This window comes from Sebastes umbrosus, chromosome 4, assembly GCF_015220745.1.
Source record: "Sebastes umbrosus isolate fSebUmb1 chromosome 4, fSebUmb1.pri, whole genome shotgun sequence".
In the NCBI taxonomy this organism is placed as follows: domain Eukaryota; kingdom Metazoa; phylum Chordata; class Actinopteri; order Perciformes; family Sebastidae; genus Sebastes; species Sebastes umbrosus.
Genome location: NC_051272.1, coordinates 16,001,218 through 16,015,560, shown reverse-complemented (window position 1 = coordinate 16,015,560; position 14,343 = coordinate 16,001,218). Strand labels below are relative to the sequence as shown.

General features: G+C 40.9%; 1 protein-coding gene across 4 annotated transcripts in view; it reads left to right on the top strand.

The window, feature by feature from the left end:
• The window catches only part of sema4ba (sema domain, immunoglobulin domain (Ig), transmembrane domain (TM) and short cytoplasmic domain, (semaphorin) 4Ba), a 60,864-nt gene that overhangs the window by 14,387 nt on the left and 32,134 nt on the right, over positions 1–14,343 (top strand). The window contains exon 1 of one of the 4 annotated variants that reach the window (XM_037765976.1): positions 4,445–4,528. The exons of the other annotated variants lie outside the window; for them this stretch is intronic. The gene's annotated coding sequence lies outside the window, so the exon portion shown is untranslated. Of the gene's footprint in view, positions 1–4,444; positions 4,529–14,343 lie in introns of those variants that run through there. 4 annotated transcript variants of the gene reach the window in all.

Genomic DNA, 14,343 nt, shown 5'->3' with positions numbered 1-14,343 from the left:
TTAGTCAATAATATGTAGAAAAGAAAGCTCTTTTCAAAAATGTTGCTTAAAAAAAGGACAACATGTTTCCTTAAAGGTTCTCTATATGATATCCAGAGCATTTATATAGCAGCAAACAACTATTTGCTATGCAAAGATATGTCAGGGATAATGTACAGCGAGCCGCTCAGTGTTGTGAAATAAACCCTGTTAGGGCGATGCGGCACCCCGACAGACGGTTTATTTCACAACACTGACCCGCTAGCTGTACATTATCCCGCTTATTAGTCCGACATCAGAACTATGGCCATAGTAACGGTCTGTTATAAAAAAATAACAGACGTAGAACGCCATGATTGGCCAATCAGAATCGAGTATTCCACAAAGCTGTGTAATAAAGTGGAGTAATGTCTACCTGAGCAGAGAATGAAGTCGCTCTCCAGCTGTGTGTGTTATAATCCGAGCTTGTCCGTGCTTTGTTGACATAGCCGGGCCGGCCGCGCGTGTGCTTTTAGTGTATGATGCTCATATGGCGGTTACCGCTATTAGCCCAGTCAGCAGTATTGCCTTTGTTTTTACTGTTAACGCTGTTAGCTACGAGCCGTTGGCTCAGCTGTCGCCATGTTGAGAGCCGTGTGGAGGCAATAGAGATGCTCCCAATCTCGCATTTAGCACCTTTTAAAGCCATTTCTGCTATATTTACCAAGCTCCACTGAGAATGTTTCACATCCTGTTTGTTAGTTGGAGTCGTGTCTTTTTAAACTTGGGAATGGTCAGTATGACACTGACCACAATTTACTGTTTTGTCTTGGAGCTTTTGATCGTACCACATGATCTTCATCAGCGGTTTGCCCAGATGTCATGGGATTGTAGATGTTGAAATGTCCATTTCTTTCCGAACACTTTAAGGACTTTTCTTCCAGGTTGGTTTAAATGTTGAGATTTTGGAAAGAGCAGTTGACAAAATAATCCAAAAAGTCCTTTTAGTTCTGGACCTTTCAATCATATATCATGATCTTTAGATTTTGTGATTTTTATCTGACTTTGTTTCTGTTTACGTCTGACTAAAATGAGTGAGAAAAGGGTTAATAGCTGAGGCAGAGGAGGAGTGGGCTGTGGAGTGGCCAGCCACTTGTAACCTAAAGGTTAAACACAGGCCTTCAGGGAGTCCTATTACTGTGTACTCACTGATGGGAACTCTGCAAACATGCATTCTGGAAGCACAGCGGGCTCCTCTGTTTATTCCCAGTCCAGCACTGTACCACGATGTGGGAAATGACTGGACATGGACCGTAGCCAGACCTCTGTGTTTGCTGCAGTGTCTCACAGACCCTCAGATCTGCCTTTGTAACCCGTATGAAACATGCCACCAAAACACGTCACATGCGTATGAAGCGCTCCCGGGCCTCGCCTTGTTCTCGCAGTGTCTTATTTTAACTGTACACAAGCCAGTGAGATAGCTTCGGGAAACCATGTGGAGTATGTTTACACGTATGTCAGCGTTTCTTATGTGCTGGTGTGAGAATCGCAAAATTGTCTTTTCAGGGGGGTGTCTCCATCACCCTTCACCTCACACCTGTTCCTCCCTTCATGTTATATGTTTAATAATAAAGTTCTATTTTAAACCTTGTCTGCACTCCTGCCACTGGACTTAAGGGACGACTATAAGGTGCCACTCACAGCAGACGTGCATCAGGTTGTTGTTAGCGCTCGGATATGTTTGTGCGCTTCCTGACATGGGTACGAGAGTAGGACTGATTAATGGGATCAACCGCCAACCGAGCCTTGTTTAGCGGCTCGTCCCTCACCCACCGCTGTGATTTGATATCTCTGAGCATTCCAGGTTGTGCCCTTTACTCCGCTAATGGTGCTGCTGACCCTTTCAGACATTCCTGCCGTAACTCTGATCACACACGTCTAATTGCCTCACTGTAAACAACCTGTACTTTCTTTTCATATTAATGTACAGCACCGTTCTTTACTAAGGAGTAGGTTGCAGTGAGATGTTTGATGCACATTACTGGTTGAGTTATACACTCTTCTGACTGACAGACAAAGTTGTTCTTCTTGTAACCTTGGACACAAATAGTGCCGGGTGGGTCACATGCTTTTCAGTCAGACATCCTTGCTGAATGTTATGAATGAGAAATGTGCAAAGGAAGATGACAGGGAGGAGGAGTGATGCTGGTATTTAGTCATTTCATGCTCTGCTAAGATCCATAAACGGTACAGGGGGAGGTGAGCGTGCACCTTAAGAACACTCCTCACTTTAATGGTCTGGAAGTATGTAATTCAACCTGCTCTGCTTTGTGTTTTCTGCTTGTTGTCCTCCATCGTTGATGTAGAGTTAGGGCGCTTTCACAAGCCAGCATTTAGTCCGTTTTAATCGAACTTTGGTGTCGTCAACCCCTGGTGCGGTTTGTTTGAGCGGTTGTGTGTTGTACTCTGGTGCGGACCACTTGTGAGAGGTGGTATAGGACCGTTTGTACCAAAATACAGGTTGCCTTTGAGGGCATTTGTTGAGCTGGACGCAGGTTTGCTTGACATCTGGGTCGAATAGAACATACAGAATATGCTAAATAAAGTCCACAAAAATAGTGACGTTGATAAAGTCATAAACTGAAGGAGAAGGTATTCACGTGCACAGTAGATAAGTGCTGACGGCAATATATCAGTCTGCGATTTCCTGCATAGAAGTGGCAGCTGTTGAGATGATGAAAAAGATAAATTCGCTCCCTTGTTCACACCCCTCAGGAATTTTTTTTTTTATTGGTCCGCTTTAGTTTGTGCTCTGTCAAACCAAATCAGATTAAATAGAAAACAAACCAAAAGTATAAACATAAGACTATGGCTTATGAAAGCGCTCTTAGAATGCTGTACACTTTGTCGCCCCAAAGTCAAAAGCTTTACAATATTGGACTTTTATGGTAAAGCAGGGAAAATCTGACTATAGTTATCCAAGTGTTTGGTGTTCATGTGACACTTTAGGGGTCAGTATACTTTATCAAAATATCGGACGACACTTCGCACAATCTACTTTGTCTCAAGATTTCCCCAGCCTTGACAGCCCCCAGATTAGCACAGTAGTAGCAAAAAGATAATGTTTTCTTTTTAAAATCTTGTACAGATGGATCCTTGACACGGTAACATAATCTCTTTCCCTCAGTGCTTTATGCCTCTAGTCCAAGAGATGGAAATAGAGATAGAGGAAGGGGGTTAACTGTAACAGAGACCACAGGACAGCAGCAGACTAAAAGCTTCCTGTGGCAGAACAGAGCGTAAGCCAGACCTGGCAGACAAGCTGGCAGGGCAGATGTTTTAGGTGAGAGGCACAGTAGATAGCACCGTCTGAATAATTCATCAGATGGGAGTGAAGATGTGATATATTAAGACACAGCACACAAGCCATCTTATGGCCCCTTTCAGCACTTTTTGTGCAGCGTGAGTGGCTGCAGGGCTCAGATCCCTGCGCATCTCTGCTTTCTTTCTGGCAGTTATCCACCAGAGTCTGGGCAGTCGAGGAGACAGTTATAGATGTGCTGGCTCTTGGTCTAGCGAGGCCTCCAGACATCTGGAGGGGATGAGGCTGTTCAGCATGCAGGTGCAGTTTAAGCTCACAGGAACTAGCGCTGTTGATGCTTTATTCCCCCCCAATATGACTTCTGCTGTGGTCAATGGGTCTTACTGGTTTCGGTGACGGAGAGAGGATGCTTTCCAATAACACAGAATATATGTTATCTTGTCTGCCTCTACTTTGACAGGGAATATATGTGCTGTATATGAAATAATAATCTTACCGTCTTTCAGTTTCTTAATTTACTTTGTGAAATAGCAACGTATTTGCTGTCAGTTCAGAGAAATGTGTTCACAGTCTGGCCTCTATATTTGTCCGCTTTTCGTAATGTTTAGTTTGTGATACAAGCAAAACAAGTCTTATTTATTCTGTCCCTGCTCATGGGTCAAACCACTGACCTTACATCTTATAGTTTATAAATAATGTCATGAATCACTTGCCCCATAGTAACGTCAGAGCACAGTATGAGCTACAGAGCAGCCTTTTGGGGGTTGTTAGGAATAGACTGACTTTGGAAAGACGTGAGAAAGTTGTTTACCAACACGACTTGTATGTTTTCATGTATTCTTAAACTTTTTTATTCTGATGTCAGTAAACCTAAATGGGATTTTGACCTTCTTTTGTTTACACAGAATATGTCTAACTCTTTTGGATAATGTATTTTTTTCTAAACTACATCAAAAATGTTTTATTATTAACTGAAATTAAAAAAAAATTGTACTTTTTGTCCGTGTAGTTGCAACATGATTGACCGGTCCTTACCTCTAAGTTGCACAAGTAGGTGAAGATATCTGAGGACATCTCTCGTGCTCTGATATCAGACGCTCAGCTTTCTAGTAACAGATCATTTCACCTCCATCTTTCCATGACATCAGCTCCCACCTACACGCATCCAGCTGCGGGGGCCTCGACACTGTACGGACGTGTCAGGACTCTGATTGCATCTCAAACGCACACTAGCGTGCGAACAAAGCGGTACATGAACTTCAAGGGGTCCTTTTGAAGCCCTAAACACCTCTCTATCTTAGCAAACTCTTAACTAACAATGTCATGCACTGTGGTGTAATTTAGACTTAGTTGTTATTGTTTTTTACAAAACATTTTTACTTCCCTAGGATGAACTATCTGCACAGCGATTAACAAATCATGTGATATAGGATATCTGCCTGCCTGTATACCTGCAGCCAAGCACACTGAACTCTGTCATCTGATAGGTTGCTAATCCCCTTATTATGCTTGTCTGGTTAAATAGAACAGTCAGTCAGCCATTAAATCATCTAGCCGGGGGATCAATGTGGGCCCCATAGTTTTGCTGTGCGCTAGGCCGTGTACAGTGTGATTGAAAGGGAAAATGGAAAAGGGAACAGGCAAAAAATGTGAATTACAAACATGTAAAATTAGATCTAAACTGAGCAATGCTAGCATGACAAATTTGCCCTTGAGTGACTGCATTAGCAGGGTCTAAAGGGTGGTACTCTTGAGTGACAAGAGCTCATCTCCGCCCGTATGCTTTACCACATACGCTGCCCCCCTAGGTCAAATCTGGTCGTCTTGGATGTTGGGTGTCAATGATTGGAATTTACCCCAAATATCAGTGTGCTAAAGGATTCACAAGATGGCTGGGATGACTGGGATACCAAGGCCTAAGTGACTCCTGAGGAGTTGGAGTGAGGAATGTGCAGCTCACTATTGATCTTTACTAAGTGAGGTCACTGCATGTGGGGGGCAGCGGCCCCACTCTCAGACCCCACATAAAGGGGACGGACTACCCCCACACATTTATATTAATTTATTTTAATGTGGTCTATCTGCCAAGTGAAGAGGTCAAATAAAGATTTGACTTGTGCTTGATATCAACTTTTGAGATAAATTGAGGATTATAGCCAGAGATGAACCACAGGCATAAGAAAGCTAATTGTCTGTACTATATTTGTTGCTTCAGAATCAGTTCGTCATTTGTATACTCTATCTTATGAACTAGATTTAGAGAGTATCAGACAGCCAGGCTTTACATTGTCATCAGATTTTCCATTTCCCTCGTGTGTTCAAAGAGCAATACATGCCATCTGCATCCCTTAAAGGTTGTCTTTTATGTCAAGTGTAATGTGGCTATAAAGGAAGAAAAGTCTTTGTTTAATGGCATTTTAAGAGATGTGAATACATAAATTAAATTTCTGAAATATTCAAATAATCAGGTTCGAGACATATCCATCAATATTTTACTTACAAATTTCACTTTGCTCCTTGTAGTCTGGCACGGCGTGCTCAGCATTTGCTCGAGCTCTCGGGGCATCGTAAATGAAAATTACTTTGCACACAACTGAGCCGTTCTCACAGGTGTCATTTTAAATGTGCTGTACAATAGATGATTGAAGAGTGAGCATGGACCAGATTACACCTGCTTGGATGAACACACCAGTCCCTGGGATGTCATATAATGATCCTTGCTTGTGATATTTAAAAGGGTAAAAAAAACATGACAGCTGCTCTTCAAACATCACATTTGGCACACTTGGTCTTTGACTATACAGTATTGTGTTTCAATGTGTTTCATTTGTATGTTACACATTGTTTGAATAGCTGTTCACAAGGCAGAAGTGGTTTCAAGAGGTAGTAAAGTGCATCATCTAAACAGTTCCCCATAGTTCTCAGTTGCCCAGCTTAATGAGGCTTTACGAGCTCATGAATCTATTAGTTTGTTAATCTATTAGTCGTTTGATAGAAAGTTAGTTGATTACTTGTTGCGAGGGTATTGTTTACAAGTTTAGAATTGCATCATTCCTCTGTGTATAGAGTGCTCCAGGAATGACGTAGTTTTGTAGGCCAACCGGGAGGTTAGCATCGCCCTGGTTCCCTTGACAAAAAGCCAATGGGATTTTTCCATTGGGTTTTGGATTATTGCAGAAAAAAAGCTCTGTGACAAACATAAGTTTATGATACGTACACATTTTGTTCAGCAAGATAATCTTCACAACTGAACACAACTTTTATGATTTTGAAACGGGAATGCAATCGCCAGAAGTAAAAAGCTAATAGTTAGGCTATAGACGAGCTACATGATAGTCGCACAAGTGTGAGTATACACAACAAGGCTGTAAAGACAGACTAGTCGGCGTGATGACGTTTAGTAGTGTCATTTAGCCACTTGTTTGCAACCGCCTTTTTTAAGACACACAAAAGCTTCAAAATTCACAAGTGGGATATTTATTGATGTATTTCATGTTGTAGAACAAAAGGTTAAAATCTCTTAAGCGTATGTTAACCACAGACCTTATTTGAGGCATCTAACTAAAAACTCATCAAAAAAAACATTGACTTCCGGACGAGGGAAACGGAAGTGCAAAAATGCCAACTCATTTCATTCACGTCATTCCTGTAGGTTTCCTGTGGAGATTTTGACCTCTAGTAGCACAGTGGAGCCATTTTTCCATGAGTGGGTCCCCATTTTATTTGCCTCGCACATGCGCTTACACCTGCTTGGGGGGTGACGCATATTCCTGCTAATGGTGTCACACTGTTCCACTCGGCTGATCTACCTCTCTTTTAATGCCTAAAATGGGCTTTGCAAGTGTTTTATGAGGACGGAAATCACATTTCTTAGATCTCAAGGATATACGTAATACGTTTTGGTGAGTAACACTGAATGTAAACAACTTTTATTTGTTTACATAACTCCACTGTACACATCCACAGTGAGACTTGTGAAACCTGGAGTAGCGAGTCGCCTACCGGTTCGATCTTGAGGGTTACGATGTGCTTCGTAGACTAAAAAAAACTCTCGAGTTGTGTTTAAGGCGTGTCAGTGCTTTGCGTCATTGATGGGCATGTGGAGAAGAGGACATTCTGAGCCTTTTATCGGTCTCACACAGTGATGGATGTGTGCAGCTCTTTGCCCAATGGCCTATAGCCTGAGCTGCTGTCTAAGCCTCTAAGCTACTGGAATGCGTGCAGCTTCTTGCTGTGGACATCAAGGGAGAACAGCCACGCCACTTTGTTTACAGCCTTTCATGGATGCCACACCAGCCTAATCAATTTCAAAGAGGATAAATATTTCAATGCATTGTTGGTGATTGAATGGTCCATAAATGTTCATGGGCAGCATATTAATACCGCACATAAGTTATTTTTTCAGTTGACTTGTACAAAAGATAGAGTTGCATAGTATTTGTGATATTAAATATTCTAAAGTCAAGGTTTGCCCAGCATTTTCAAAGCTTTTCATTCGTATCCCTGTTTATTTTGATGTATTTATTTATCTGGGGATTAATTTCTAGTTCATGTGTTAAATAGTATGCAGAGGTTGTTGTATTTAAACAACCTCTGCATACTGTAGTCGTGTATCACAGACTTATCTTTTCTAACAAATCAAGTTAGTGAAGGTAAACAAGAACAAGCGAGATAAAGCCCCTCAGGTCAATGGCGTGTTATCAGCACTCGCTCTATCAGGGTCAATATTTCACTCCAGTGAATGCAGACAGAATTATATGGCAAACAAGTGGAGGCATTTAAGATGGGAGTGAGTGTTTCAACAGGCCTGACCTACTTACAGCAGCCAGGGCTGAAACAGTTCCTCACCTGTGTCTGGCAGACGCCAGGACCTCTCATAAAAACACAGGCCCTCCTCGATATCTTAAACAGTGCACTGAACAGTATAGTACTGTATTTTTATGCATGATATTATACAATGATATTCTGTATTTTTATTTCTCTCATAAAATAGATTTTACTGCACTGGACTGCACTTTCCTTGGCTGGTCCAAACTGCTACACAACTTACTATCAAGTGGCTACTGTTTGTAACGCCTCTGTTTTGTTTCAGGTATAGCTCACAGTAGCAGGACAAACAGTCTAGTATGTGTAGCCTTTAATATGCTAGTTATAGAGTGGTTAGGGTCTGGACTGGAGTAGACTAAATTCAGTGTTCATTACCAGAGTTTGTAAAACACTCTTTAATAAAATTTACTTTTTGACACCTGATAATTGATTAACAACTAGGGCTGCCCCCTCTTAGTTGATTAGTCGACTAATCGCTCATTGTGGTCTTAGTCTACTTAAGATTTCTTTAGTCGATTAATTGTTTTTTTTGCTTTTTATCATGCTGAATGACTTATTCCAAAGAAACGTATGAGCACATCTCTGGTAAACACAAGATTTAAAGTGACGCTTTTGTGTGATTCTTTGTGGAGAAACTCAGTTTTACAAATCAATTAATGGATTAATCAACAAAATTGTATGAGTGTTAGTCGACTAAGAATTACTTTGGTCGAGGACAGTCCTAGTAACAACATTAGACTATCCAAACAATATATTTTTTATACTTTGAATGTGGTTTTCTCCTTAAAGGACAGTGTGAAGTCGGCAACCTATTAGCCACCCTGAAAGCATTTGCTCCACATGTGTAATGGAAAAGAGAAATGGAAAAACGGTTACATACTGTAATTTCATTGCAAGAGATTCATATGTGTATCTCATCACCGCCCATTGTAAATGTACAATAGTATTACTTTTCTGCAGAAGACTTTTGACATAGGAAAACCCACAAAAATGTCACCCCTAATACTGCAGCATAATAAACACACGTGAGATGGTAATTGTTAAGTTTGCTCATGAGGATTACGGCGTTGAGAGCAGACGGATTTGAATGTGATTTCATTGTGAGAGGTTTAACCTCCATCAATTTGCAGGTGATGTAAGATTCATCAACTCGTGGTGTAACGCTCAGAATGTCTTTTACATGTACTTGGAAGGGGATTAGCAAAATAAATAGATATACTAATGCCTGAACTACGCTATGTACGGGACTGTGAGGAACAACTGGAAGATGAAGCCACAATCTTAAAACTTCAACTTAGTTATCAGTGAAATATTGTTTTATTTAACTTGAACAAATCCAAAAGTATTTAAAGGTTCTCTATACGATATCCAGAGCATTATTATAGCAGCAAACAACTATTTGATATATAAATATATTGTGGAGTGATGTCTACCTGAGCAGAGAATGAAGTCACTCTCCCTCAGTGCGTGTTTTTATGTAAGCGTGCCCCACTGGCGAGTTCCGCACTGCGCTCATACGGTGGTTACAGCTGATAACGTCATCCCAACCAACGGCGCTGTCGAAGAAACGTAGCAGCCCACCCTCCAGTTGTCCCTCATATAAACACCGTTAGCTCTGTCAACGCTGTTTTCACTGTTAGCGTTGTTAACACCGCTAGCTTCGAGTCGCCATGTTGAGAGCCGTGTGGAGGCAATAGAAATGCTCCCAATCTTGCATTTAGCATCTTTAAAGATTCAAGCACTGGCACTGCTTACAAAGCACTGTGTACTGTTTTATATATAATATTTATTACAATACAAATATTTACTTTAGTAAAAACAATAGTATAAACAATTGTGGTGTATGCATGCAGCAGTGCCCTGGCCTGTAGTATGGCTCTGGCTTTGCTGCTCCAGCAAATGTCAGGCCATGTTTTTCGAGCCCAGTAAAGAAGAAAGTCTTTCTTTGGGGGATGCAGATCAGTTGCAGATGCTGTTGTTGAATGTCAAAAACTTTCAACTTTTGACCACTGAATATCTGGACAGTTTATCAAACACTGCTTATGCTCAGGAGTCATGTAATGGGTCAATGGACTGAGTGTTAAAAATGCTGCAGATATAGACGAAGAAGAGGATCATTCCAGTAATTTATTAATGGCTTTTAAAATGTGTTGCCAAGTCGGTATTAGTGTCTGGAAGGTGTATCAAATGCTAAAACCCTGGATACTCTCATAGGTGTTGCTTTTCCTCAGCAAAGGGTGTGACAACAGTAAAACACTGTAGAAAAGAAATAGGCCATTTCAGCAAGATCAACAGGGCAGGCTGCTTCCTAAAAGTGGATCAGCTTACACTGGATTGTTGAAAACTGAAAAGAGTGCAGAGAGAGAGAAAAGTAAAATTTTCTGCCAGTTTCCCCCCAATCCCTCGCTGTTTACTGTGTTTGAGGGGTTCATTAATGACAACACATGAATAGTTTTAATCCAGGTTTATGCCCTGTCTGATGTGTTTTGACAGGGAGATTTGGCTCGAGTGCCAGGAACAAAATGGCACAAAGCCAAGAGAGGCAAATGACTCTCACACAGTAGTAACGATCTCAGTATTTGTCTGGTGAGATTAGCTTCTCTCAGGTAATTTCCATCTCCATACAAGTACCAATAAATACATTTTGAGTTTGATGAAGTGACTAGAAATACTTAATATCGCCTTTAGAAAGGAGAAAGGTGCCTTTGCCCTTTCATTTGCTTCTCTGTCATCCTTTCCCCCTCTGAGTATTACTGATCTTTTCTGTCTGTCGCAGAGCCCCAGCTGCTCTTCTTTCACCCACTTCGGCCTCGATAGTGATAGCAGGCCCGTCGACAGACCCCGCTCCGCTGCTACTTTACATTTCATCAGCAAGCTGCTTCTGCTGGCTCCACATCTGTTATGGAAATTTGCACAGAGGGGAAATGGAATGAAATGGAATATCATTTCTAATATTTTCACTTCTGAAACCGGGTTGATTTAGGCACTTGTAAAGGTTTCAAAGACAGAGGTGATGAAATATTCACATCCACTTTCACAGCCATATATTACCCTAATCTATCAATACATTCTTAGTGCCTGATAGCTGCAAATTTGGGATGTTTTAAGAAGTCAGCGTTTGTGATAAAATTCACAACCTCTGACCGCGTGTCACAAGCCCCCAGAGGAGAAGCAAGCTTGATGAATTTAACTCCCCTGAACCGTTAAGTTCAAAATGTCCCCTATCTCTGTTCAATAGTTTAATAAGATTTTAATTAGGCAATTAAAAGTCTTTGGAATAGCATATGGTCATAATTACTGCTGTATGGTTCACTCAGGGATGAATGAGCCATTAATTACTCTTAGCTGGGTCTGGGGATTGGACTTAGAAATGGGTCGAGCAGGAAAGAGAGGGTATTTCTTCAGACTTCACAGTCGCCTAATCAGAAATACAGACTTCTGAATTTCCATTAACTGGGGAACCGGGTCGGGTTGCACCAGCTATTCGTGAATCCATTACTAAGTTTGTGCGTAAAGTCCATCCTGAGTTGTTCATAGCTACTAGCAAGCAATATAATAGAAATTCAGGTTGCACCATTAAAATGTAAGAAATGTGATAGCTAGTTAAGACTATGTAATGTGTAAATCGGTTGCTAGGAAACATTTATAACACGCCCAATCAAAAGCAATCAGCTATGTAAACCAGAAGTCAAGTTTTTTTTTTGTCCGTCCGTCTTTATTGCCATTCTCGTGAACGCGATATCTCAGGAATGCCTGGAGGGAATTTCTTCAAATTTGGCACAAACGTCCACTTGGACTTGAAGATGAACTGATTATAATTTGGTGGTCAGAAATCACTGCGACTTTACATAACACGTTTTTGGCCATAACTCAAGAATTCACATGCTAAGACATGGATGTAAACTGCTATTTGACTGGTTGGCGGACGCATTCAATTGTGAGGCGGTAATTCTAGTTTTATTTTGGTTTGCATACATGGAGAAATCTAGGTTTCATAATTAGTAATATTCATGCAGTTTTAGGATGAGTGGGAAATATTTGATTATGTTTAACTAGTTGATTTGGTCATTTAGTCTAATGTTATCAGCATGACATTTTTGAAGTATTCTGTGTTATTTTAGTGAAATAGAATTTAAAATCTTCCCAGTTTACAACATTACTAAACATAATTTTATCATGTGTTGACAATATTTTAGATAACCTCTTTTACTCTTCAGTCTAAAGAGATCATAAATTAGCAAGCTAACGTTAGCTTTGACAGTAAGTCAATTTAGCTATGTAGCGGTTACACCTAGAAGTTACCGATAAACAATTAGTAACATTTAGTTACAACTAGGGCTGTCAATCAATTAAAATATTGAATTGTGATTAATCACATGATTGTCCATGATTAATTTTAATCTGTTCAAATTGTAGCTTAAAGGGAGATTTGTCAAGTATTTAATGAAATCAATTAACAACACTAAACAATGACATATATTATCCAGAAACCCTCACAGGTACTGCATTTAGCATAGAAAAATTTGCTCAAATTGTAACATGGCAAACTGCAGCCCAACAGGCAACGACAGCTGTCAGTGTGTCAGAGTGCTGACTGGACTATGACTTGCCCCAAAACGTTATGTGATTATCATAAAGTGGTCATTTCTGTAAAGGGGAGACTCGTGGGTACCCATAGAACCCATTTACATTCACATATCTGGAGGTCAGAGGTCAAGGGACCCCTTTGAAAATGGCCATGCTAGTTTTTCCTCGCCAAAATGAAGCGCAAGTTCGGAGCGTTATTTAGACTCCTTCGCGGCAAGCTAGTATGACATATGATCGCCCGAGTAACAACTCATCTCTAGAAAAGAACTAGTGTGTGTTTTTAATTTAGGGATGACAATTAATTATTGTAATGTGATAATACCTTTTAATATCTTTGATTGTGATTTGTCACACTGTCTCTTTGACCCGATACTGCGACGGAAGTGTTGTAACGTCTTACTCACAGATGGGTATCTTTAGATCTGGATGAGTAGTTGCGAAATAACCTGAGAGGCAGTAGGACCGGTGCAGAACTGTGTCAACACTGAACTCCCACACCGCTCGCCCGGTGAATCAGCCACTCTGTCCATATGTGCAGGCGTGCTCCTCCATTAACGCCTCTCCTGACAGATGATGTCCTCCACATCTCACATCTGCTCCTTCGCACATCCGAGAGCCCTTCAGCAGCGTGGAGGTGTCGAGGGGGCAAGAGGGGAAGTGCTGTGAACAGGTTGAAGGCCACATCTGGGAGCATGTGGACCAGGGTTGTCTGAGGGGTGTGACGTAGGTGGCCAGCCGTGTGTGTGTGTGTGTGTGTGTACAGGTGGCTTCCTGAGATGACAGGCATGCCAAGAGGTCGTATTTATCAGTCAACACGTTTCCAGTCAACAGGCTGTGTGTGTAGAATCCAGATAGCCTTGACCCCTCCTACTCTACTTGGATGGCAAATGCTAATGTCGGTGCCACCTGTTTCAGCAGTATACGCACTGTTGCTATTTATAATACTCAGAGTCTTATAAGTAGTGCTGTCATTGGACAGTCTGCCATTCATTCAGGGGGTTTTACTGTATACCAGGAGCTGTATTACAGGAAGTGACTAGTAAAGAGTGCTGGGAATTTCCATCATCGGTTAAATATAAAACCTATTTCCTCTTTGTTGACATTCTTTACAGTGAAGATTTTTTTTTACAGTGTAGGAAATAAAATGTCAAATGTCTTTTAATATGAAATGCTCTTAACTTTTTGAGACAGTTTAAATAGTAAATTTCACTTTGCAATTGCACTTATTGTGTAAGCTCTCAGTTTCATTTTGACAGAGTTGCCTATTTGTGGGAGTTTTATTCTTATTACAACCACATGTGTTATTGATTCAGTTCTTTTGTTGTGTGGAACTCACTCCCTGTTCCCAGCAGAGCCTCTTATTGCTTCATTTAATGGTCTCTTCCCTTCTTCAGCTAATTATTTTCACTTCATGGACTGCCAAAACTGCTAAAAAAATTGCTATTACTTATACAGTATGGATGATGGGCTAGAGAGCAAATGCCAATGTCCCGTCATTCAAAAAGTGACAACTTTTGTGCCACTTATTTCCCACCCGAAAGCTCACAATTCAGTTTCAAACTTAATTTTCCAGCAGGAATGTCCCCATTCACATCATTTCAAAGTCCTTTACACTTTACAATCTGAACACAAACATATGAGTAACTCCT